A 24,690-nucleotide genomic window follows, 5' to 3' on the forward strand; every position below is an offset into this window, starting at 1 on the left:
TATAATGATGGAAGTCACAAGTCCCACACCAGTCTTCTTGTACTACAATCAATAAGTACAGGTCTGTGTCCCCTCTTGAGGCTCTAGAGGAAAATGTATACACTTAATTTTTCCAGCCTCTAGAGACTGCCTGCCGTTCCTTGGCTTATGACTCCATTTTTCCTTCTTCAAAGCCAACAACAGGATTTTCACGTCTCTCTCTGACTCTGACCTTCTTTTGCTTCCCTCCTTCATTAATAAGGACCCTTATAATTACATTGGGCCCATCTAGATGGTATATGATAATCTCCCCATTTTAAGAATTTTATCATAAACACATCTGTAAAATTCCTTTTGCCACATAGTTGACATATTCACAGACATTGGACAGGAGGCCATGGCCATCTTTGGAGGATGGTCTTTATTTTACCTCGCATGCTTGCAAAATGCCAAGCACATTCTCACTTCCATATATTTTCTTAGGCTAATTTCTTTGCCTGGATTCCCTTTTCTCCCTTTTCTACCTAGAGATCACTTACCTTGACTACGACCTCTTCTCTGAATCTTTCACTAATTACCCATCTTTCCCTTGGAAGAATTACTGTTTTATCCTCACAGCAATGCGTTAAATATTGAGTCGATTACAGCAGCCATCACGTGGAGTTGTTTTTCTGTCACTTGTCTGCCTCCTGCAGGAGGCTGGGAATTTTTCAAGGTCAGGATATATACCTTACTCATTTCTTGTTTAATTACTAGGGAAGTGCCATTAGTAAACACTGTTTATCTTATATATGATTGAATTCACTGATTTAGGATGAATATTTTGGTCATTAACAACAAAGACTTTGCTGTGTCCCTTCTAACTCCAATTCAAGAACTGCTTTCAACCGTGTCCTGAAAAAGCTATGGCTTAGCTGGTACCATCATAACTGAGTTCAGACATTGGAAGAAATCTCTAGGAAAGAAGATTGATTTGTGTGATGTCAATAAAACCAATACCCCAACATTACTGACCCACTTTGATTTATCATGAGCATGAGTTTTCTGGTGAAAAGAGCTGTAAATCAAGAATCAACTCTTTGAATCATCTTCCAAAGAGAACAATGTGCTTTTAGCATAAGAATATACCAGTTTAAACCATAACGTATGCTTGTAAAGTAATTTACAGCTTGTAAAGCGCTTTCCTATGCATTATCTCATCTGAAACCCCACATTAATTATGTTAAGTAGGTAGAGTTTATTATCCCAGTTTGCAAAAGAGGAGATTAAGGCTCTGAGAAGTTGTGACTCAGTGATTGACAGATGTGGAAATAAAATCTAGTCCTCACTCAAATGTTAGTTCTTAATATATTTCACTGTAATGAGGTTTCGATTCCTTCACCATTAGATCTGAGGCAGAAATAGCCAGAACAATTTCTCCTTAAACTCCTTTGCATAATCCTATAGAGGAATTGTTGAAGGATCACTTATGACTCTTACTATAGTCAATGTATCTAATATTCCTCAGTACTATAGTTAAACTGCCATATATATATATATATGTGTATATATATATATATATATATATATATATATATATATATATATATATATATACATACTATAGCTAACCTGGTTCCTTGTGAATATGTTCTAGATCAGACTTTGAGAACAAAATACATTGCCAAAAGTCCATGAAAAAAAAAAAAAGAACTGTCTCTCTAAGAAGAGGGGTCATGTCATTTTTTTTTTTAAACATCTTTATTGGAGTATAATTTCTTTACAATGGTGTGTTAGTTTCTGCTTTATAACAAGTGAATCAGCTATACATACACATATATCCCTATATCTCCTCCCTCTTGCGTCTCCCTACCACCCTCTCCATCCCACCCCTCTAGGTGGGCACAAAACACCAAGCTGACTGGATATAAGTAATGTAGAACAGAAGTCCATCCACCTGGAAGTCTGGAAGAAGAGTTTCCCTGCTGAATGTGGCTGGACCATTCCAGAACAACTTATTTTTAAAACTAAAAGCAAATTCAAAAATATAAAATGTTTATAAGCCACATTTTTAAAATGCTTCAATATTAAAATAGTATATCTAAATGACATTATGGAAATCAGTTGAATAAGGTGCTCAAAGAATCAGTCCCTCCACTAAATCAACCATAAACTTGGGAAAATGGACAAAATCAACTTTCTTGGAACCCTGGATTCTAACTGAAGACTTGTGGTAACTGAGGGAGTGTTTGATGAAGAAAAAAGTTACCAAATTTTGTTAATATTGTGGCACTTCTCTTTGTTGCCTATCATTACACAACATAGCAGTAGTGGTCAGGTGGTCAGGTGATGGTGGCTCATATTCCTGGTGGGGCTTGCTGGAGCTAGTGGAATGAAACTTATTCTTAAAATGCTGTGATTGTAAATTTGTGTCTGTTACTGCAGTTCACACAGGGGTTAGGGGTTAGTGCAGAGGTTGACTTTTGTTTTGCCCCCTTCCCTCAGCTGGAATAGCTTTCTTGGTGGCAGCTGAGGAGTCTGTCAAAAGATTTAAAGACATACACCATCTGTTCCTGCCAGTGGCAAGGAATGGAAGATGAGGCAATCATCAGACAGATCCAGAACCCTGGGAAGGAGAGGGCTGAGGAGGAAATTTCTTGGTGGAATAAGGGCTTAGAAAGGCCTCTGTATATACCAAAGAAGATGGAGAACAGTGTGCATGTCCAGGAAAAGACACGTGCCCAGGAAAGACTTGAGGGTACTCTAGGTTTATATCTCTGACAAATCTGTGGGTGCTGCACAAGAAGGAGGTGAAGGCTAAGGCAGGGTTATAGGCAGCCTAACTTATCATTGAGGGAGTGCTCCAGCTCAGAGTCAAGTTACAAAAACCGGACAGTAGTATTTTTTCCCTTCATTTTTGATTCCAGGGTTTAAGCAAATCCATGTCAAGTCACTGGGTGACCACTAAGATAAATGAACAGAGACTTCAGTGATCACATGCAACAAAGAATACAGTCTTTGCAAAATAGTTTGGACAAGTCACCAAATAAACAGATAACTATAGCCCATAACAATCAATAACAGCAAACCCTAAGGAAGAAGAATGATTCCAAGATTCACTGCATTATTATATTCAAAATGCCCAGTTTTTAACAAAATATTGGAGCATGCAAGAATCAGGAAAACATGGCCTACTCATAAGCAAAAAATAACAGAGACTGTCCCTGAGAAAGCCTAGCAGTTGGATTTACTGGACAAGAAATTAAATCAAATGTCATAAATATGCTCAATGAGCTAAAGGAAACCAACACTGTAGCTTTGTAGTAATTTTGGAATCAAGAAGTATGCATCCTACAATTTTGTTCTTCTTGTTCAAAATTATTTTGGCTATTTTGGACCCCTCCTGATTTGATTGAATAGGAATTTGAAGATCCAATTTTGAAATTAAAACTTATGTATCTTGAATTGTAATACATAAAATATGAGGTTGGAAACCATTGGGCCAGCTATGTTTCCCACCATGTGGACCAGAGAATCAGAGGAAGGGAGTTTGCAGAAAAAAAGAAAAGTGAGGCAGAAGAGCAAAGAGAAGCAATGAGGAAAGAGAGGGAATCTTTATAACATTCACATTCCTCATTCCAGATGCATCTCTGAGCTTGAATTCCACAATCCCTCTGTATCCTTTTAATACATTGTCTCTTTAACTTAAATTGGTAGGTTTTCTGTCCCTTGAAATGAAACGAGTCATAACTATTACACAGTGAGGAAATGAATACTGCTTTACAGACACAAAAATCTTAATACTTTTGCATATTTTAAAGGCAACAAATAAAGAGACAAATTTCTTTTTCTGTTTCAAGCCATCTATAGGATTTTAGAGTTTCTAAAGTATATTTGAATGCAGTATCTAATTTCATCCTAATACTCCCCTGGAAGTAAATGTTATTAGCACCCCTATTTTAAGGATTGGAAGACTGACACCTAGAAAGGTAAAATGGCTTGCCCCAGTTAGCAGCGGAACAGGAGCTAAAATTAACGTATTCCATGAAAAGCAATCTTTACTGAGCAGCCATTCTGTGAGTGACTTGTCCTGGGAGACAGAGATAGAAAGAAACAGGGGATAATCTCCATGCCGCCATCTCTACACGTGGACTTCCTCTCCCATGGCACACAATCTCCTCTCTACTTGGCAGGGACAAGTAGAGTGAGCTGTGCCTCACGGGCCAGTGCTAGTACCTCAGCTTCCTAGAAAGCCTTTCTCAGGGCACTCTGGTTGTCATGAACTATTATCAGCTCAGCTGGCTTGGGTATCCACTGGAATCCAAAGGATCAGACCCTTTCCATTATTCTTTAGCCTTTTCCCTGTGTCCATTCCCTCCTGACACCAGAGATGTGCACTGATTAAGCAATTTTAAGAAGGCAAATTTCTATGGCTGAGGTAGCTGTGCAGAAACTTTTTGTGCTCTCTAACCAAAATGCTTTGTGTATGTAAAAGGCTACTTTTAGAATTGGATTATAAGACTTACTGCACAGTTACCTGAGATTGGATTATAAGACTTACTGCACAGTTACCTGGGATCAAGGTATCAAACCAGAATAAGGCTTCCAGCAGATTCTAGTCATGAGCAATAGATTAGGACAAGAGATTCCATATTTCAGCAAAAACAGTCATAATGGGTAAAAAAAAATAGTGCATGGACAGAATCTATATGCTGCTTACTTTCTTTAGCAGTCTCACAGCAATTCAGGTTGGTATGGGCTCTTCAGTGTCAGGGACCCAGGATCTATTTATCCTGTAGCTTCAACATCCTTAGCACATGGTTTCCAACTCCTGGTTCAAGATGGCTGCTCAAATACAATTATCATGTTTGTGTTCCAGTCAGCAGGAAGGGAGAAGAGGCTTTCCCTTTAAGGACATTTCCTAAGAGTCACATACTTATTTCCTTTTACCAAAAATGCACCAAAGCTTAGACATGTAGTTATAACTCATTGCAAAGAGACTGAGAAAGGCGATCTTTATTCTGAGTAGACATGTGCCTATCTTAAATTTAAAAGTTGTATTAATAAATGACAACAGGGTATTAGAGGGCACATAGCAAACTCTACCACAGTGTGAAAGCTGTGGGTGAAGTCATTATAAGCCTGTGCATGTGTGGCCTTTATGAAAATGCCAAGATGGAAAGTTCTGTTTCCTTAGATCAAACATATCGTTTCTCTTCTACAGAAGCATCCTGGTATACCAGCACCCTGGGGAAGATAGAGAAAGTGATGTCTGCAGAGCAATAGAATGTTCAAGATGCAGCAATTACAAGTAAGAGCAATACTGTTATAATAATCATGATAATAATGTCTCACATTTGCAGAATGCTTCAGATTTCCAATATTTAACTTATCCTAATTGAACCCCAAACTATGTAACAAAGATTTTAGTAATAACTCAATTTTATAGAGGAGAAAATTGAGAATCAGGGAGGTTAACTGCTTGTGTAAAGTTTATTACACAGCAAGTAAATCCTAGTCCAAGGCCTGAGCACTGTGTTTTACCCTGATTCTAATGTTCTTTGAGGAATGCAATGCCAATGTATAAGTGCAATTCTAATTTCGATGTATTCCTGCATTCACTCATCAACTCATGTTTACTGAGCAGCCCAAATAACACAAACAGAACAGAACTCCTGAGTTCAAAGGCTTTTGAGAAGCTTGTAGTGAAAAGTGGCATGTATACATATATATATATAAAATTTATATCTATATATTTATTTTATATTCATATATGTCATATACATATATAACACAATATATTTGTGCTTTTTAAAAGAATATGTAGACAATTCATTGGTGGGGAGGAGTATCATTTTCCTCTTCAAGCGTTAGATTGATGCCAACAGAATTAATAGGCTACCCTGTACCATAGAGACTTTGCCTCCTCCAGTGGGTCTTTCTTTCTCTCTTAAAGCTTCATCGTATCATTTCCTCCATCCCTTGCTGATACATTTCTCTGATGAAAGGTCTTACAACACCCCAGTGAAATAACCATCATTATTCCTATCTTATAGAATGAAAGAATAAGATCAAGATAGATAGATAAGCTTCTCAGGATGGAAGCAAAAACTCTATGTCAAACCAAAATTACCACTCTTTTAGTAAGTTTCTTACCAAAACTACAGGATCCTAAAAATAAAGATTGTATTTATATATCCATTATTATAACTACCATTTTGTGTGCCTCTAACACAATGCCATGAACATAGTAAATAGCCCCATTTGCCAGGTCCCGGATTGAGGGCTCTCTATACATTAGATAGTGATAATAATGATAGATAACATTTATTGGCATGTACCCAGCACTTTGTTAAATATCTGATGTCTGCCTCATTTAATCTTTAGGACTATGTTGTGAGGTTGATGATGTCATCCCCTCATAGCATATGAACTTGCTGAGAGCCAACAATGTGCCTGTGTTCACGGAATTCATATGTCCTCAGATTTTGGGGTCTTAAAATCTAAGTTATCAATCACTGCCTCCTACTATATGAATTTATATAGTACATTGACTTTAGTTATAAATTAAAACACGAGGGAGAGAAAAAACAAGAAGATTGCAGAGCAAGAATAAGAATAATATTTCTTGAAACACCGAGAAGAAATACCCGTGTGAGATGAAAAAGTATACATTAAAATACCATATAAGTATAAAAAGATATAATGGATGTCTGTTTACACTTGAGATGTACATGATTTTCATCACTGTCTTTCTTCTAGGTATTACAATTATTTCTGTGCATGTTTTTGATATTTTATTTGACTATAAGTTTTTTAAGGACAGGGACAAAAGTTTTTTTCATTTTTTAACCCCTTTACATGAGTGAAAGTATATAGAAATTGGAGTAAGAGATGTGAGTTGAAATCTTTGCTCCACTCAATTCTTACGTGACTAGAAAACTCTTCTCATCCGTGAAATGGAGAGGATGAGCCTGAACAAACAAAATCACACGGCTGTGCTGAGAGTTAAACAAAACTATATAAGTTACAGTATCAACTGAAGTGATATCCAAATGTTCATGATTGACATCATCAACATCATCGTCATCACCATCACTTCATTATAATCATCATTAGACCCAACACTTTGTCTCACAAAATGAGGCATGAATATTTGCTGAATGAAGGAATGATGAAACAAATGGATGAGTAAATGAATGAGACGGGATGGACTAGAAAAAAAGCAGGAACCTAGATTTTACACAGCCTTGCAATCTCATTTACCATAAGTAGTTCAAGACAAAAAATAGGTTACCAGTGCTTAATTTTGAAGTCCTGCTTTGTGTGTAGTTTTCTGATGGTAAAATGTAAATTTGGCTTGAATGGACCCCAAGTAAAGGTCATGGGTAGGACTGGAAAAAACCTTCGTCTTCTAAAATGAAACTGTAAGTACTTTGGCACTGATGAGAGTCATCTTCTTCAATGGCCTTGAATGACCTTCCAGCATATGAGAGGAGGGGATCAAATACCCCCCTTAATTAAGTCTATTGTGGATGGACCCCACAGCCAAAGAGTTACCCTAGTTCAGACTCCAGGCATCTGTATCCAAATCAGGTATGCATTTCCAAAAGTGAATTTTTACCACTGAAGTTGAGGATGTTACTTCACAGAAGAAAGAATATCAGCTAATATTAGGAGCGTTTAAACCTCATGACATTTCCTGCCCCTTATGGGAAACTTGCATATATTAAAATTTCTTAAAAATCAAGAATCACTTTTGTCCCAAGTAACATTTCTTTGCTTTTTCTTTCATAACTTCTGATGTTACAGTCATTTATGCTTAAGGATAAAGAAATCAGGCTGAAGAAGAAAAAAGCAGATGTGGAAAAAATGTGTAAGATTTAAAAGAGTGCCCCGTTTTACATTTCTGGCTCTGTTGTACAGGGTGGTCTCATGAGGAGTGAAAGGAAAGAAAACCCACAAAACCAACCTATTGGGTGGGTGGAGGAGAAGAAAGGGAGAATTAAAAAAACAAAACAAAAACTAAAACATCTTTTTCTTTAAAATGGAATCACTTGCTTAAGACAAAAAAAAAGGAAAAACCTAAATTACAAGTATTGTTAAGGACTTTTATGAATTAGTTTGCATAAATGCAATCACTTTTTGTATGCACCTACAAGTATTTGGATTTATACGTGTGTTTTTATTGGTTTTGTTGAAAAAAAAAGTTTTCTAATCACAAGAATGAGCTATCACATGCAATAAAGGTACTAAGGATCCCAAACATTAAGCCCGTTGGGTTGGAAATAGAGAAGAAAAAATGAACAACTCTCCACAGTTTCTCCTCATTTGACCTTTAAACTTGGTTTTATCATTTTGCCTGAAGAACTGTGAATTCTCATAACTCATTTGAGCCCTTTATTCTAGGTAATGAATAAGTATGAAAATGTCTTCCCATGCTTGCTGTGGGCTGGGAAGATGTCTACACCTCCGGTCATCCACATTTGTGAGAACACTGAATGTAATCATAGAATGACTGGAAGCTGATAACAACATTTCAATACTAGTGATAAAAGTATTTAGTCTTATTTAAAAAAAATTTTTATTGAGTATAGTTGATTTACAATGTTGTGTTAGCTTCAAGTGTACAGCAAAGTGAATCAGTTATATGTATACATATATCCACTCATTTTTTTTTTTAGATTCTTTTCCCATACAGGCCATTACAGAGTACTGAGTAGAGTTCCCTGTGCTACACAGTAGGTTTTATTAGTTATCTATTTTATATATAGTAGCATTTAGTCTTAATACTGGAAAATATCAAAAGATGTCATCTAGTATGTTGGCTATCTGGGAAATTTTAGAGGCCAAGAAAAATCAGGTGAAGTGCTCTCCTATTTTTAAAGGCATCTCTCTTTTTAAGAAGCAGACCAGGTGATTCTGATGCAGGTGGTTGGTTAGAAGATGATACTTTGAGAAACATTCCCTTAACCAGGAAGAGAGCAAATATTTCATTAATGAACATTTACTACTTGCCAAACACTGACAGATGCTTTATACATACTGTCATCATTCTTCAAAACAACCTTATGAATAAGTATTATTATCCCATTTTGCAGATAATAAGTAGAGGCCAAGACTGTGGCCTAATAAGTGGTCTAAAAACTAATAAGTGGAGGATTAAGGATTCAAGTCCATGTTCTTCTAGCTATTTCTTTCCCTACACCAAAACTTGTTTCTTTTGCTCACATGTCTATCAATTCTGAGGATCAGAACATTATTCTTCTTTGGGTACAAAAGTGCAGTGTGCTATTATTTAGCTCATGAATCCATTTTTAGATTGAACAATGTCTGGGCATCAGCATGCAAATCAAACCCCACTCAGTAGAAGTATTGAGAAAAATGTCTTGTGGGTCCAACTTGGCTCAGAAATGTCTCTCCCCAACAGCAGTGGGTCTGTCTAATTGAGTTTTTTAAGGATTACTCATCATCAATTATTTCAGCCTGAAAATTGGATATTTCTCACAAAAGAAAATTTGGGAAGGGATTATAATCAGGTTTGTGGATAAGATTTGTTCTTTTTATAACCCAATCCTGTTATTTCTTATGGCTCCATTATCTTTGGAAAGTCGGTATGTTTTGTTCTTCTTTTATATTGGTTTTCCATTCTTTCTTAAACCCAGATGCTAAAATTAGATTTAGGGCATCATAATTATGCCATAATTACCATGATCATATTTTCCTGCCATTGAAAATTCGTACCAATTTTGATTTTCCCCAAAACTTCAACAGATGCTCTCTTTCTATAGCATCGTAAATCAGTGTCAGTGTGTATATAAATGTACAAGCCATTTTGCTGAACTCATGAGGGGTGTACTGAACTCACTGTTTCACTGAAGTTAATTATTTCCAAGAATTATCATTCTTTCTATTGATAATTTTATTCCAGAGAGCTTAATTTTTCTCTAATTACCCTGAAAACTGTCTTGTTTCACTGTCCAGAAAGGAACTTGTTATCTCTGCCTGAAAACTTCAGTTTACAAATGAGACATAGAGGACCAGAGAAGGGAAGTGACTTGTTCAAGGTCACTTAGCAAGTCAGGAAGAGGGTCAAGGTTAGATATTTTTATCCCCAAATGCGTTTTATTGTATCACACTGACTTAATCAGACTTAGGTCTTGGGACTTAAGACTGGGATCTTAATTCTGACTAGCCATTCTGCCCTGTTACTTTTGAGCAATAGAAGATTAGAAAATACAGTGGAAGGAAACTAAAGGTCACCACTTCTGGAAAAGAAGAGTAAAGGGTTTAGTGTCCCAGTAAAGTCTGAAAATAAGACGTTGTTTATCTGGGATTAGGAGTACTATTACTCTCTCACTAGGTGGTAGTTAAGAGCTAAGAGGAATAAAGCTTTGGCAATTCATTTACTCATTCAACAAATAATGACTATCAACCGTCTGTGTATAGTCTCTGGGGATACAAGATAGAAGACACTTTCCCTCACACCGTCCCAAGAAAAAGAGTTGTCGTTCCAGTGGTATTTAGAGATATACAGACCAATAATTATAACATAAGAGTGGTACATTTATGGATCAAAGTTGATTGTGAGATTTATTTTTAATACTGTACTATCTCTAATTTTATCCCAAAATAACTGTTTCTTTCTCCTGCACTTATAGAACTATTGCTTTATTCAATATATTTTAGTTTATATTTTAATTATTTTTCATGCCCTATCACCAATAAAGTACTGAATCAAGCAAGGCTCCTATCTTCAAAAACTTGCAATCTAGTAGAAGAGACAAAATAGTTGTTAGTCATAATTCAAATTGAAGTGTGAATATTCATCTTTAAAACTAAGGTATTAAGTGGTTAGGATAGAGGTAGCTTTGATTTTGATCCTTAAAGGATTCGGCAAGTGGAAAATGGGCCAGTTGTTCCAAATATCAGAGACTTTGTGTTTAGAGGTCTGAAGCTTACAGTTTTACAGGGTAATTCAGTAAAAAAGGGCAGTGGAGAAAAGTTTAATTTGGAAAAATATGTTGGAGCTAGATTTGGAGAAAAGTTGGACATTTTGAAAGCAATCTGACCACTGATGAGTTGAAACAAAGCCATTTATTGAAATGGCATGTTTAAGGTCGAAGCATTTCTAAGGTGGTCAGAATAGCCTAACCATCAGTTGAAGAGTCTATTGAATTTGTTCCATTTTTCTGACAAGGTCAGCTACTGACCAGTGATTACATAGTAACTTCTCACTATGGTCATGAACATGTGTTTGGGGTGGGGGGGTGGTGGTGGTGGAAAGGACTCTTGTTTAATATCAACCACTGTACACTTTTCCAGGTCACATATGAAAGAGGTGCCTATTAGTTAGAGGTAAGAAATAATCCTTAGAATTTCATGGCAGCAGACAGGAGGACATGTAGAGCCATTAGCTACCACTCCATATAGAGATATGATGAGTTCAAGGAGACTTAATATGGTGTCTGAAATTAGATTAAACTCACTTGTGTAATTAACTCATGGTGCATCAACAGTCATTTCCAAATTCTTGTGCAAACTGCTTATCAAAGATAGAGTTGCTGCATCATTTTTCTTTTCCAATAAGACAATGAACGATACTTCTGGTTTATCTATATTGCATGTTTTTAAAAATACTGAGTGAGGCATGAAGACAATAATGTTTGTTCAAAATAAATTCCAAATATTTAGCTGATAAATTTTAGAGGAATCTTAGAGATTATCCAACTGTGTTTACCAACATAATTAAATTTGTTTAAGCACATTAACTATAAATTGCCCTCTGTTATGTGTCAGGGACTTGTTAGGTGAATTCAGAAGACATTGGTTTGGAATCTAGTTCTGTCATTTATAAGTTATGTGATTTTGGGTTAGTCACTTAACCTCTCTGAAGCTCTTTCACTATCTTTAAGCAATGTGAATGAAAGTCTTCCAACCTCATGATGGCGTTATGCGGGTGAACTAGGTAATGTATGTGTGAAAAGAACTTTGAGTAATGGAAGATGCCTTAGACATGTTAGCTCACATTATTATTAAAACATTATAGATGTCCTACCTTAAGAGGTTGAACTTGGGGAAAATGCATGGGATGGTTGAAATCACCCTTTTCTTTTCTTTTCTTCTTTTTTTCTTTTTTGAGTTGGCTTTGGCTCATTAGTACTTTCATTTTATCAAGTAAGGACATTTTTATTTTTATTTTTAAAAATTTTTATTGGAATATAGTTGATTTACAATGTTCTGTTAGTTTCAGGGGTACAGCAAAGTGAATCAGTAATACATCTACATACATCCATTCTTTTTAAGATTCTTTTCCCATACAGGTCATTACAGAGTATTGGGTAGAGTTCCCTGTGCTATACAGTCAGGACCCTTTTCTTTTTTTTATATAAATTTATTTATTTTGTTTTTGGCTGCGTTGGGTCTTCCTTTCTGCTAGCGGGCTTTCTCTAGTTGTGGTGCGCGGGCTTCTCACTGTGGTGGCTTCTCTTGTTGCAGAGCACAGGCTCTAGGTGCGTGGGCTTCAGTAGTTGTGGCACAAGGACTCAGTAGTTGTGGCTTGCAGGCTCTAGAGCACAGGCTCAGTAGTTGTGGCGCACGGGCTTAGTTGCTCCATGGCATGTGGGATCTTCCCAGACCAGGGATCGAACCTGTGTGCCCTGCATTGGCAGGTGGATTCTTAACTACTGTGCCACCAGGGAAGCCCAAGGACCCTTTTCTTTATTCATCTTTACCCACAAGCAAATAAACACAAACAGGTTAGCAACTATACAACCATGTAGTTATGTGAGAGAAACAGTAGGACAGGGAGGGACCAACCTCTCCTTTGTATAATCAGTCCAGAGTTGTTCACTCATTTGAAATAGCGTCAAAATGAGAATAATATAAATATTTTAGTAATTATTAGACAGTGGTTTTGAAGAAGGTGATTGATCTTAACAGGAATATTTTTCATTTTATTTTAAGTGTGTGACTAGTACTCATCCTAACTGCCACTGCAGGGAGCGTTCCCTTCTCCTCAACAGAAACTGATCATGGAAATTGTCCAATCTGCAAGGTATAAGAAAATATCTGGAGATTTATACTTGATTATTTGGAGGGGAAGACCACTGATATCCTATAAGATGGGGAGAGGAATTAAGTGGAAAATGCAACAGAGGTACGGGAGAATGGCAGGTTTAGAGAAAAGGGGATTTTTCACCTGGGCAGCTCAAAAACTGTAGGGACTATCTAGGGATCAACAGACGCCTACATAACACTCTTCTGAAAGAGAGTCAAGAAGGTAGACCAAGGAAACTATGCTCTGTCCCTGTATTTCTCCTAATCTCCATCATCACATACAAACTTCTCACATATACATACACACAAACACACACACACATACACGGAATCATGTATATTTTCTATAACTTTAAAGCAACTGTTTAAGTTCTTTAGAAAAGAATTATTGAAACCATTTCCAAGTTTATGGGTACACTGTTTTTTGAGAAAGGAGAGAAGAAGAGTGATATCCATAACAAAAAGTGTGTATGCCCTCCTCCAATACTATTGTTGGTTCCCTCATTGTGGATTCCCAGTGAACAAAGGTTTTCAACACCTAGACAAGAGTCCCACTTGGAGAAGATGAGGCCCTCTGACTTTCTCTACTCAGAGAGAAGCAGGAGAGAGACCTTGAGGAATAAAAAAAAACAAAAAAACCCAGGAAACTTATTATGGGTTAAGGATACATAGTTTCAAACTAAATCTGGATAAATCATTTCATGGAAGACTCACAGTAGGAGAGCAATATTGTCAAACAGCTCTTACATTTCAGATGCTCTACAATGTATTATCTCCACTTTTAGATGAAGAAATTGAGCCTCAGAAATGTTATATCATTCTTGTAGGTCAAATGATGCTGAATAGAAAATCTAAGATTCTATCTCATGTCCACACAACCTCAAAACTCTGCTCTGAGGTGACACCATGTTGAGAGATTGGTAACTAGTATCACTTATTGCATGCTTAGTGTATTCCCAACTCTACATTATATAATTAATTCTCACAATAGACAAATTTAGTGGGGCACTATTATGCCCATCTGACAGACAAGGAAAGAAAAGAGATCAAGGTGATAATGAAATTCACACAGCTAAGAAGTAGGTTTGGGATTAAAGCTCAAGTGTGTCTAAATCAAAGTTTGTGTTCATTCTACTAAACTGCAATAGCCCAGTATCCCTTTGAGATTCACCTATGAAGAGCAAACTTACCTTCCAATCAATGTGGCCTTCTGGGGTCCCTACCAGAACAGAGTGACAAGATTCATTACTGCTTCTTCTGGTTACTCAGTGGTACCATAATTCTGTGTGCTTTTTGCTCCCATAGGATTACACATTGCATTGCTACTGCCTATATCTATATGTGCCAAACCAAAATATGCGCTGCAGCTTATCTTGCCATTGTCCATTTCCAGGGACTGGCACGAAGTAGGAACTCAGGAAATTTTATTGAATCTCTATTCTGATGAGAAAGTCTTAACGGGTGAATCCTGAAATGGAGGGCTGAGCTTGTGTCAAAGTTCCTCAGCTAGTTCTAAGGTTTGGGAACTGCTTGAAGCAACTATAAATGCACCAGGAGCCAGAGTATCCAATACTTACTGCAGCTCCCAAACCTCTGATGACTGTCTGTGTCGTCACAGCATTTCCTCAGTTCCTGCAGAAAAGGTATTTAAAATGCGTTTACGGACAAATCACAAAGAATGGTCACTCTGGTCTTTTTACAATAGAATTGCTCATCTGTGGCAATGGATGGCCTGACCAGGACAGTCTGACCCAGAGACCAAACCATTGATGGTGCTTCCTTTAATAGCCACCCTTTATCCTTCCTTTTCCAAAGGTGGCCAAGGACCACAATCACCAAATAATAATGACAGAGTTTGCTTGTTTATTTTTCCTGTTATCACAGAAAAGATGGGGAAAAAGTAAAGTAAATGGCTTCACATGTCTAGAACATTTGCTTAGTATCAGACAGTATCTGACATATGCATAGGTTGACACATTTCATTCACCAAATACCCTATATGGTAGTTTATAAACGCTGTACCTGGTATTTATACCTAGTGACTGCTTAACACATGTTTGTTGGATAAATGAATGAGATGTATTCTAGCTTGACTTAGTTAGATTAAAAAACAAAACAAAACACCCCAGAACTTGAAGTAAACACTTACTGGGGGGATGCAATCTCAAGGAAATAGGAGGGAAGCAAAAACGGGTAGGAAAAGAAGGAGAACAAATTCAAGGTGTGTGCCACCAAGCTAGTCAATGCTTTGCAAACAAGCCGTTGATTCCTTGATCTTACAAGATGTTTTCAAATAGGCTAAACAAAATACAGTGTTTCAAAACAGTCTTTCCATACAGTGGGGAAGAAAGAAGAATAAGTATATTCTGGTTCCTTCCTTCCTGTCCTTTATCTCCTATTGATCAAAGTCTACCTCATGGAGCATTAATTGCACTTCTCTGTGGAAACCAGAACCCCCCAGGATACTTTTGGCCAGTGCACAGACAAGGTGATCTCTTTGTAAGTCAGAGCTGTGCATGGGGCAACTCAGTCTGTAGCAGCAGCAACAGCAATTTGGATCCATGAGCATTGAAGGGGACGTACACCCTTGTTAGGTTCTCTCCAGTCTGAAAGCAAGACAAGTGTCTTCAGCTAGAGTCAGGGTACATGGGAGGCATCATTTAGGATAGTGTATAAACTGAGTCCAATGTATAGTCCTAAATGGCCTCTTACCTGCTCAGGTTCTGTACTCTTTCTCAGACTCAGACACAGGGTGTCTTATGTTAATCTTTCTTCTTTTCTTTATCATGGACTCCAGACACTTGGCCTGCTTTTCTCTCTTTTCAGCAACTGCTACCATATACTCTACATTTTAGGAATGTTCTCTGCATGTCTACGCCTTGCAGAGTAATGGGGTCTTGCCTCTTCAGATTGCCCTCCCCCACAGGCTCGCCACTTACCCCAGCTCCTTATTGCTGCTCTCAAAGACAAGCCTTTAGGTGAGGAACAGCGAGCAAGTATCTTCCCCTTCGTTGGCTCAGACCATCAGAGACATCATGGAATTCTGAGAAGCACTGTGAGGCCAGGTTCAGTGAAAACTGTTGTGATTGATTTGGAGTTTCCATCATTGGCTTGGAAGGAGAGTAGTGACAGTACCTAGACAAGGCTTTTATCTAATCATTTAGTGTAAAATCATTATGTTCTGTGTTTTATCTCCGATCACTTATAGAAAACCAGTTGGAGAAGACAACTTTTTACAAATTAAAAATATTGGGAAATGATAACATTGTAAAGTTCTTAATGCCATGATTCCTGGTCTGTCATCCTTAGTCTCTTTAAGGTATTGAATGGGAGTTCCAGTAGGTTTATATTCCTGTATTTTGGGGAGAACTTATGGACAGACGTTCCATACCATAATATCATCATTGTTTTCCTCTTAATGAAGTACTTATCAAAAATTCTTGCCGCAATGAGAACCTACTGAATAGCACTACTCAGTGCTCTGTGGTGACCTAAATGGGAAGGAAATCCAAAAAAGAGGGAATGTATGTATATGTATAGCTGATGCACTTTGCTGTACAGCAGACACTAACACAACATTGTAAAGCAACTATACTCCAATAATAATTAATTAAAAACAAAATCTCTGGCCACAGTTTCCTCCAAGAAAACTTCCTTATCAGCCATGAATATAAAATCAAATAGAAGAGGTAGGAATCCATAGACTCAAGTGAGCAATTTGTAACTTGAAGACTTCCATTCTGAGGTATCCCATTACCTTTAGATCCACAAGATTTGGAGCATGTCTTTGGCTGAAATAGATTGGGAACTTAAGGGCACAAATTAATGACAATGAGAAGTAAAAAGATTCTGGATATATTTTGAAGGTAGAGCCCATAGAATTTACTGTTTGATCAAAGTTTACTGAGAGAGAAAAGTCAAGGCTTTGACCCAAGCAACTGAAATAATCCCATCACAAAATGCTTAAGATAAGAACATTGTATCCACTGCCCCCAAGGCCGTGCTGGATTCATGGCCAAGGAGAACACTGTGAAGATGCAAAGCCTTGGACCCCTCAGTATTGGCTATACACTCAACAAATGGTCCCTCTCCAACATGAAGCCTCTAGTTGTCTTTAATTGGTTAAGAGCATATGAGGGAGAAAACATCTGGGGAAGCAGCTATCTTAAGCCAAAATAACTCCATATCAAATAGTTGTGAAAGAGTTACAGAGGCACAAGACCAAAGTTCTCTGTTTCCAAATGAATGTAGATGCTATTTTACACTCACTTCAGAACAGTAAAGTGAGAAGTGGAAGGCTCAAGGGAGAAATGAAAATTGAATGTCTAAAACTGCTTTCTCTGAAAAAATAGCTTAATACAGAGAATACATGCAGAAAGTTTACCTGCAGACACACTTGTAGCAGAGTGTGGAAGGCAGAATTGAGCAAAGGCAGGAACTGATCCATGGTGTGGCTGCATTTGAGGCCTCAGCAGGTCTTACAGAGAGCTCTGGAGCTGGGACGACCTATCAGAGCTGTCCCAAATTGCAGCAGGAGACTTTGTATCCCTACCTTAGTCAGTCCTTGTCCTGATCAGGGCTCCTTGAGAAGGTCGTGGCCTTGAGTAAAGTAAACTCTGTGGCCAAGGACTAGTTTTAGTGAAGGATTCAGCTGCTGGCCATGAAGATGTGGGTATGTTGGCACTACAGAAGGAATTCAAGATGAACACCAGAGTATCCTCTGGAAAGAAGTTATGTACTGGCAGATTTCCTTCTGAAATAGGTGCATGCATAGTGACAAAATGTAGGTAGGAGATTTCTCCCAAGTGAGTTTACAAGTCATGAATTCCAGCAACCTGTCATCAATTGATTGGCATTGTGGCGAGACCATACCAAGAAGATTTTCCCTTTCATTCACATATCACTAAGCTTCTGCTATGCTTTTTGGCAATGGTAAATACTGTGTTCCAGGAATATAATTTTCCCAGTGATAATTGCTTTAGGGGGCTAGAGATTATTTTGTTTTCCAAATTTGCTGTGTGTGGGCCAGGGAACATCTGTATGTGCTGACACAAAAGGTTTTCTACAATATTTTTATGAATGATAATCTTGTGTGTACTTTCACCTCTTTAGTCTCCGTAAAAGTCAAGCGGGGACTTTCATTTCCTGGAGGTGGAATACATGTACTTTTCTGTTTTACTCCTGATAAATGCAACTAAACCCTGGATATTATACATAAAACAAACATAAAGAAGACTCTGAATGTTGGAGAGAAAAGAGGCTGGGGACCACAGGACCCAAGGAATGAAAAGGTTGTGAGTGCCTTTAGGTGTTTTTGTTTGTTTTGTTTTGTTTCTCATCATATATCCCAGCCTTGAAGACAAATAAGCCACTGAATTAGAAACACCAATGGATACAGATGAAAAATAAGCCCCAACAGAAGCCTGCTCTCTCTAGTCAAAGGATGAAGAAACAGGCAGCTTAACAGGACAGAAAACTTTTAAACAATAGCCACTCTAGCCAAACAAAACAGAAAAATTGACCAACTCGTGCGAGTGAAGGCTAGACATCCACCCTCATGAGGCTGTAACAAGATACCCCTAACACTGCTGCTGGCATAGTATCAGAGAAGGCTAATTAAGGAGGCTGGACTCTTATCCATGTTGGCCAAAGAGAAGGTCCTTCTTTATCTGCACTGTCAGTAGAGACACGTAGAGATTCTGTACTTCTACCCCAGCCTAGCAATAACAAGATGCCCCTTCCACTCCTCACTGGATTGGTGACAGAAGAGGCCTAGTGAAGAGTCAGGACTTTGACCATCACGCATCAGTAATAAGGCCATCCACACTCCAGTGTCAGTGGAAACCCTGAGGGGAACCCAGATTCCTACCACATCTCAACAGTAATGAGAAGCCTACCCTGGGGGTACCAACAGAGGCCAAGTGAGAAACCTGGACTCCTGCTTCTACCTAGCAGTAATGAAGCAGCATCCCTCCTTCGGGTGCTACAGCAGTGCCATAAGATCTAAATAAACAGAGAGATATGCTATGTTTCTGAATCAGAAGACTCAATATAGAAAAGATGCCAATCCTTCCCAAATTGATATGCATGTTTCATAAAATTCCAATCAAAATTCCAGCAAGAGTTTTTACAGATGCAGACAAGATTATTCTGTAATTTGTATGGAAAGGCAAAGGAAACAGAATAGCTAAAATAATCTTGAAAAAACAATAATAAAGTAGAAAACAAAACAGTCAACCTCATCTTAAGGTTTCTTATATAGTCACAATAATCAAGAATGTGTGTTATTGACAGAAGAGAAACATAGACCAATGGAATAGAACAGAGAACTCAGAAATAGACCAACAAAAACATGGTCAACAAAGTTCTGACAAAAACACTAAAACAATTCAATGGAGGAAAGAAAGCCATCTCAATAAGCTGTGCAGGAGTAAATGGACAGCCATAATCAGAAAATGAATCTCTACCTAAGTATCACATTTTATTGACAACGTAACTCAAAATGATCACAGGCTTAAACATAAAGCATATGACTATATATCTTTTAGAAGAAAACATAAAAGAAAATGTCCAGATTATAATGTTAAGCAAGGAGTTCTTAGATTTGACATCAAAAGCAATATCTATTTTTAAAAATGGATAAATTGAACTTTAGCAATATTTAAAACATCTCTTTTGCAAAAGACCCTGTTAAGAGAATGGAAAGAAAAGCTATAGAGTGGAAGGAAATATTTGCAGACCTTTTAACAAAGGACTAGTATCTGATATAAACTCAACAATAAAAATCCAAAAACTCCAATTAGGAAATGAACAAAATACATGATAAGACTCTTCACTGGTATGGGCATATGGATGGCAAACAAGCACATAAAAAGATGTTCAACATAATTTGTCATTAGAAAAATGCAGAGTAAAATTACAATGAGATATCTCTATATACCCATAGAAATGGCTGAAAAATGAGTAATAACCACACTAAATGCTCGCAAAGATGCAGAGAAACTGAATTACTCATACATTGCTAGTGGGAATGTAAAATGGTACAGACAATGGGAAAACAGTTTGACACTTTCTTAAGAAAACTAAACATTCAAATCCTATATGACCTAGAAACTGTATTCCTGAGCACTTACCTCAGACAAATGAACACTTATGTCCATAAAACAACCTATACACAATTGTTTATATCAGTTGTATCTATAATAATAAAAACCTGGAAATTTTAAATATCTGTTTTAAGCTGTTTTTTTATAGGTGTTTGTTATGGGCTGAATTGTGTTCCCCCCAAATTCATGTTGAAGCCCTAACTCCCAAAGTCACTATATTTGGAGGTAAGGCCTTTAACACAATAATTAAGGTTAAATTAGGTCATAAGGATGGAGCTCTAATATGACTGGTGTCCTCATAAAAAAAGGAAGAGATATTGAGGAGGCATGCACACAGAGAGAAGGTCACATGAGGACACAGAGAGAAGGCAGCCCTCTACAAACCAAGGAGAGACATCTCAGGAGAAATCAAATATCTTGATCTGAGCTTTCTAGCCTCCAGAACTGTGAGAAATTAATTTTTGTTGCTTAAGCCACTCAATCTGTGGTATTTTGCTACGGCAGCCCAACACAGCATGTTAAGCTTATTTTACACATTGGGGGCCTAAATAACTCCCAACAAACAGCATCTCTCTCTATTATTGGAGTTTTGCATAAATTAAGATATATAACAAATGAATGGCAGATGGGGTTTTTAAAAAACACTTTTATTACTGATCAAGGCCAATTTGGAGAATCCTGTCTTGAGAACAAAAGGCAAGTAGATTTGCTAATATAAATGGTATAATCAGGCAAACTCACTTACCAAGTCCTACCAGCATAGACTGGAGCAGTCTTGCCTGAATGGGAACCTGCTGGGCAGGAGAGAGCACTGGCATATACTTTCTATGGACAGAAAAAGGAAGCGAATGATCTCTCATTCCTGAGCCCACAATGTCTGCTTATTCTTTCTAAATTTTCCAGTCATTACATCATTCCACATTAGGAGAGGAGGAAGAAAAGGACAGATTGAGAAAAGTCAAGAGTATGTGTAAGGAAAATGACTCTTGAAAAATCTGGGGAATGGAGAATCCCCTCTTCCATTACTCAGTTTTTTGTATTCTTAACCCATTAGGACTAACGATGATTCCTTTATTGAAAAAAAAGGTGCGGCTATCTTGCGAAGGTCATATGACCAACAGTCCATTGAGATATTCCTACTGATCTCATAAGGTCAGTCAACCAATACCAATAACTACTTTACTGGGAATTCTCCAGGGACCAGTGTTGTGTATTAATCAACCCACAGTGAATTATAAAAAAATCAGGTTCCCTAAGCTCAGGATTCCTCAGCTACTACGCAAGTCCACTGCATGCATAGTATCTACTTGTTCCCCTACAGGTTATGCCTATGGAAAGTGAGAGGCAAGGGGAAATGGTGCAGATATGTTAACTTTCATGAGCCAGGTGTAATAAAGTCCTTTGCCTCTGCCGCAAGCACCTCATGTCTTTTGCCAGAATTCATGAAACTGTGGCAGACAAAATTGTTAGCTTATGAATAAGGTAAAACTCCAGACTTTTAAAAGTTCTTGACCTAGACTTGGGCAAATTAATTATAGTACAGTTTATAATTGTAAAAAGTAGAAATCAAGTTCAGTGTGTAACAATGGGGGAATGTATGGAAATTTGTGTAGTTCAGCATTTAAACTAAGCGAAGTTGATGTACTGTGTTTACTTGTATAAGACCACTATTTTTATAGCTCAAAATTAGTTGATTATTGGCAACTGTATGCAGTTTAACCTAATATATATCAATATAAATAGATCTCCAAAACATAAATTTAATTTTAAACTTTGATTTGTTCCCTAAAAAACAAAGTATGCAGATGTTTAAAATGGAATCTTACTCTTTTTAAATGTTCACTGATGGAGTAAAATTACTCCACTGTGGAAGGAGAGACACTGATTTCAAGATGATAACTGCCCCTGGAGTGAGTGGCAAGATGATGAAAATAAGGTGAATACCAGTGAGATTTCAACTGTATCCATAAAATTCTGGCTCTAAAACCAATGAAGATCAGAAGTAAATATTTTAATGTGCTAAATAGTTTTGTTTGTATGCGTGTATACTTGAGTGGCTGCCATAAAACTTCCTAAAATCCTCTTTATACAGTAAGTATCCATTTTTTCCCAATTAAACCACAATATTAAAGTAAAACAAATGTATACAGGCTCAAGATGGAGACCACAATTTGGAAAGCAGTCCTCTTGAGCGGGCTCTCCAAATCTCTAGAACCAGTACCAGACCTCTGTTCTCTCATTTTCTCAGAAGGCCTTTCTTGGTTTACAGGACAGTTTCTTTTTCTTCTAGAAAACACATTATGAGTCACTCAGAGGAATATGGGCTAAAATTTTTACCATGTGTCATTAAATGTCATATAGTTCATCATCTGCAGGAAATTTTTTTCTCATAATGAGAAATGCAAAGTCTGGGCTGGTTTCAAGTTAATTTTTTTAAATATAAAGTTTGTACTGTTACTGCCCTCATTTTATATGTGAAGAAACAAAGTAGTGGAGCCAAGATTTTAATCCCTAGAACTCTTGGTCCACAGTTGGTCAACCATTCAGCTGTCACCCGTATTTATCAGAGTAGCACCAATAGTTTTCCCCTTGAGGAAACTGAAGCCCAGAGAGGTTAAGCAAAAGGTTCAAGTATAGTTTTGCATAGTTATGATGGAAACAAAGTCTGTTTAAGCCCTACATTTTAACACGATGATTTTACTTAGCACAATTTATTTAGTTGTGTGTTTGTCTCTCTCCCTCCTTCCCTTCTCTACCTCTGACTTTCTCATTTTTATATAATAGAAGATGCTAACAAATAATATTGCTTTCTACAACTTGAAGTCATATCTCCAGTCTTGTCATTTTACAATCCTGCTGGAAGATTAACCTCTCACTTTAACTAGTTAGATTCGTAAGTCCCACTTCCAGAAGCAGCTTATGATGCTTTGTGTATCTGGAATGGAGACTGGGTTGGCCTGTCTCTAAAGAGAAAGAGAAAGAGCCATCACGGACCTGGACTGAAAAACAGGCCATGCTGTGTCAAGCCAACTCTTCCTGCTGACTCTTTCAAAATGTCACCCATTGCTAATTGGCACAGAGTCTACCTCTGACGTTGAAGATTCCCATTAAAGTAATGTGATTTTGAGTTTTCCCCAGTTCAAAATTCTGGTTCTGGCACTGCATTGTACCCACTAGCTGAGTGATTTTCATGAGTTATTAACCCTCCATTTCCTCATCTTTAAAATGGGGGTAGGGAGGATGGGTGATGCATATTTCACAGCTATCCTGTATGGATCAAGGATGACTGTAAGTGCCTGGCATATACTAGGAATGTGTCTCAGTTAAGTGCCTAGTTTCAAGTAGATATTCAAGAAATGGTAGTTATTTTTATCAGCAGAATCAACATTGCTGACTTTCAAGGCATAGAGCACAGCAGATTTAAAATGTGGTATTGAATGCATTCTACATGCACTTGAGCCATTGATATGCTGGGCATTGATTCTCCACCAACTCAAGAAAATTTTAATCATAAAATGTTCCCATTTGACAAATATTTTCTTTGAGTATCAGCTTTTAGAAAGACACTGCCGAGGATTCATAAAACAACAAATCGGTTCATTCACAAGGCATATCTCAAAGTACAAACACAGGTGTCTCTACTTCTGTGTTCCAATTGGCTGAAGACCCTACATTATGATTTCTTCTCTGAAAGGGATTCATGTGTAAGAAGAAATCACAAGATCAAAGATTATACAAATTTATTTCTCCAGGGATTGTCCCTACTGCTTGTTGCCAGGTCTCCCTGAACTCCCTGAGTTCACAGACTTTCTGCCAAGGACTCTGGCTGGGGAATGATCAGTGTATTTAGATTTCTGATATTTCATAGTGATACCCCAACCCACTGGACTTTTCCATGTATGTCTGCTCTAAATGACCTACTCACATCTGATAAAATATCTTCATTTTTCTGCTTACCCACAGTTGGGAATGCAGTTCTGCTTTACTAAGATGAATGAGTCTCTCCTACAGGAGCTTGATGGTGCCTCTTTGGGTGAAAAGCAGGGTAGATGACAGAGACAGTATTTCATTTTCTTTAAGTTCAACTAATATTTAGGTTTGGGAGAAGCTAACACAGCTAATCATCCCTCTCTCTTTGGGTCACCAATGAATTCTAAAAATTGGAAACTGACAAGTCAATATGAATTTAAGGGAGCATTAAACCCTGGGAAAGGAAAGATGTGATCTGTCAGTGAAACTTGTGGGATGGAACGTGTGAAGCCTTTGTGGCTTCATGATTTGGTTACTAAGGAGTGGTTTTAACATCAAAAGATGACTTTTAACTCATATTTGGCAAAATGCCTTTACCACAATTGCTAGTGACAATAGAAGAGCTCAGAACCCATTGCAAATTCTTCCCTATATGATGATTCTAGGGAAAGAAAAGTTACTTCATTACCTAGGATACTTAATTTAACTTATCTAACAAATATTTGACAGGCCCTTACCTTATACTAAGTACTAGGGCTACAAATATGAATAATGCAGTGGAGTTCGTTCCTCAAGTTATTTCTAAACTAGTGGGGAT

At 37.5% G+C, this 24,690-nt stretch overlaps 1 long non-coding RNA gene across 1 annotated transcript in view; it reads left to right on the forward strand.

The window, feature by feature from the left end:
• The first annotated feature begins 5,188 nt into the window (after positions 1-5,188).
• LOC132351825 (uncharacterized) overlaps positions 5,189-24,690 on the forward strand; it is a 95,518-nt gene continuing 76,016 nt past the window's right edge. Inside the window, exon 1 of the long non-coding RNA XR_009498496.1 lies at positions 5,189-5,269. This is a non-coding gene — a long non-coding RNA (uncharacterized LOC132351825). The remainder of the gene's footprint in view (positions 5,270-24,690) is intronic.

Source organism: Balaenoptera ricei, chromosome 17 (genome assembly GCF_028023285.1).
Source record: "Balaenoptera ricei isolate mBalRic1 chromosome 17, mBalRic1.hap2, whole genome shotgun sequence".
NCBI lineage: Eukaryota > Metazoa > Chordata > Mammalia > Artiodactyla > Balaenopteridae > Balaenoptera > Balaenoptera ricei.